The sequence below is a fragment of the Cololabis saira genome, chromosome 20 (assembly GCF_033807715.1).
Source record: "Cololabis saira isolate AMF1-May2022 chromosome 20, fColSai1.1, whole genome shotgun sequence".
Lineage (NCBI taxonomy): Eukaryota > Metazoa > Chordata > Actinopteri > Beloniformes > Belonidae > Cololabis > Cololabis saira.
Window position 1 is genome coordinate 37,307,042 of NC_084606.1, and position 3,359 is coordinate 37,310,400.

Below are 3,359 nucleotides of genomic sequence, written 5' to 3' on the forward strand. Positions count from 1 at the left end.
CACAACTTTTGCGGTATGCGTTCATTGTAGTGTCTAAAAATTATGCGCAATGCCCACCCAATCAGAAATGGTACTTTATATATATAAAAAAAAAATTATAAAAAAATAAATGATTCCCATAACTTTGATTGGGTGGGCAGGACGCATGTTTGGGTGGGCACAGCCCACCTCTGCCCCCCCCTAGAACCGGCCTCGATATCCCTCAAAGGGGATGTAGCTCAGTGGTAGAGCGCATGCTTCGCATGTATGAGGCCCCGGGTTCAATCCCCGGCATCTCCATTAAATGTGTCCTTAAACCTCATGCAGTAAGAAAGAGTAATCAGCAACACTGATTGTTACATAAAGGATGATTTATGTTCAGACTTGGACAAACTCAGAAAATAAATTGGACTTCCACACTCACTGAATCTTTTGCATGAAATAATACAGTATTCATTTGAATGAAATAGTTACTTTACTATGCTTCTTACAGTCTGCATTGATTGAGAAAATAAGTTTAATCACTTTTAGCCTCAACTCCAATCCAGTGTTGCAGTGATGGTGAACATTACATGTGTGAGGACATCAGCCACATTTCACTGTATTTAACACCAGCGCCTTCAAAAAGCTTTAACGGTCATGAGGAGTATATATGGGACACATACATATGTATGCATTTACACTCACCTGCCACTTTATTAGGTAAAATAACTGCTCCATTTGCTCTTCAACGTAAATTTCTAACCAGCCAATCACAAGACAGCAACTCAATGCATTTAGGCACGTAGACATGGTCAAGAGAATCTGCTGTGGTTCAAACCAGCATCAGAATGGGGAAGTACGGTGGTTTAAGTGACTTTGAATGTGGCATGGTTGTTGGTAACAGACGGGCTGTTCTGAGTATTTCAGAATCTGCCTATCTACTGGATTTTCACGTGCAAACATCTCTAGGGTTTAAAGAGAATGGTCTGAAAAAGAGAAAATAACCAGTAAGTGGCAGTTCTTTGAGGGCAAGTGCCTTGTTGATGCCAGGGGTCAGAGGATAATGGCCAGACTGGTTGGAGTTGATAGAAAGGCAACAGTAAGTCAAATAACCACTCATTACAACTGAGGTATGCTGAAGAGCATGTCTGAATGCATGTCTGAATGCACAACACGGAATGCACAACACGTCAGAACCACACCGGGTGCCACTCCTGTCAGCTGAGAACAGGAAACTGAGGCTACAACTCACATAGGCTCACCAAAATTGGAAAACAGAATATTGGAAAAAGGTTGCCTGATATGATTGAGTCTCAATATCGGCTGCGTCATTTGGATGGTAGGGTCAGAATTTAGGCGTCAACAACATGAAAGCATGGATCCATCCTGCCTTGTATCAACGGTTCAGACTGGTGGTGGTGGTGTAATGGTTTGGGGGATACTTTCCTGGCACACTTTGGGCCCATTAGTACCAACTGAGCATCATGCCAACGCCACAGCCTACCTGTTGTTGCTGACCATGTCCATCCCTTTATGACCGCAGTGTACCCATTTTTCTGATGGCTACTTCCAGCAGGATAACGCAACGTGTCATTTTCCTGATCTCCCTCGTCAGCGTGTTCTTGGCCTGCTTGAACAGGGCTCCATCATCGTTTCTGTAGGCCTCCTCTTTGGCTCGGCACAGCTTCCTGAGGTTCGATGTGAACCAGGGCTTGTTGTTGTTGTATGTGCAGAAGGTCTTGGTCTGCACACACATGTCCCACAAAAACTAATGTAGGACGTCACAGTGTTCGTAAGTTCATGCAGATCTGAGGCCGCAGCTTCAAAAACACTCCAATCCGTGCAGTCGAAGCAGGCCTGAAGCTTCAGCTTTGACTCCTCTGTCCACTTCTTCACAGTCCTCACTACAGGCTTAGAGGTTTTTAGTTTCTGCCTGTAGGTCAGGATCAGATGAAGCAGACAGTGGTCAGAGTGTCCAAAAGCTGCGCGGGGAACAGAGCGGTATGCGTTCTTAATGATGGTGTAACAATCATCCAGAGTCTGTGTGTCCCTGGTGGGACACGTAACATGTTGCCTGTATTTTGGAAGTTCGTGGGTGAGGTTTGCTCTGTTGAAATCCCCCAAAACAATGAACACTGAGTTTGGGAGTTTTTTCTCCAAGTCTGTTATCTGGTCGGCCAGCAGCTGCGTGGCTTCAGTCACACACACGTGCGGCGGGATGTAAACTATGGGCAGAAATATGTGCCACTAGAAACTGAATTTGAATCATTTATATTTTAATTTGAATTGCTCAACTTGAATAATTGTATTAAAAAACTGAATCTGAATCACATAATTTGAATTTGTATTGTTTAATTTGAATCATTGCATTGAAAAACTGAATCTACATTCAGTTCTCACAATTCAAATTCAGTTCTTGCAATTCAATTTAAATTTTACTGTGCCAGACATCCGGGTCTTCCGGAGGAACAGCAATCGAGTGCAGATACAAAGAACTCCTTTTCACGTAGCCTACTTTAACCTCTATTTTCTTTCAACGATATAAACAACCAATGGGAGCTAGATATTTCGAAACCTATTGTGTTTTCTCCATTCTGTGTAAAAAGTGTAGATTTATATCCTGCCGTTTTGTAGAAAAATTTCTGCTGAGGAGTGTGTGACCAACTATACCTTCAAGCAAAACATTAATTATTACTTTATTTGCTGGAGAAACAGTTCAATATAATTACAACAAATCTCTTTCCTTGAATGAAACGGAACAGAAAGAAGACTAAGCTTATTTTATCTGCCCCTCTTTCCTAAGAAATCAAATTTTTATTAATGTAATAATAAAAAAAACAAAAACAAATGACAAATTATGCAATTAAAAAAAACACTTTCCAACAAATGTAATTTAAAAAAAAAAAACAACAGAAAAACAAAACCAAAACTACAACAAAGTCATAAAATTATACAAAATAACTGTCGTCAAACACAGTCGTATTCTTTTTTTATTTAAAGGAGCAATAATAAAACGAATCATAAAATGCCCCCGATATGTCAACAGACATTTAAAAATCATGTTCATTTCAAATACTTATGTCACTGACAACAGCACTCAAGCCAGGATATTCCAGTTTAAAAAGAGGAGTTGCAGCCCTCAACTGACGTTTATGTTGTCATTTTTTGTTTTGGCCTTAAGCTCCACCCTCCACCTATCTCCCAATCACCAAGTCAGTATTGTTTCTGAAGCTCCACCCTCCACGTATCTCCCAATCACCAAGTCAGTATTGTTTCTGAAGCTCCACCCTCCACCTATCTCCCAATCACCAAGTCAGTATTGTTTCTGAAGCTCCACCCTCCACCTATCTCCCAATCACCAAGTCAGTATTGTTTCTGAAGCTCCACCCTCCACCTAT

At 41.1% G+C, this 3,359-nt stretch overlaps 1 non-coding gene across 1 annotated transcript; it reads left to right on the forward strand.

The window, feature by feature from the left end:
• The first annotated feature begins 207 nt into the window (after positions 1-207).
• trnaa-cgc (transfer RNA alanine (anticodon CGC)) lies at positions 208-279 on the forward strand. The gene has a single exon. It is a non-coding gene; the product is annotated as a tRNA-Ala (tRNA).
• Positions 280-3,359: the final 3,080 nt, after the last annotated feature.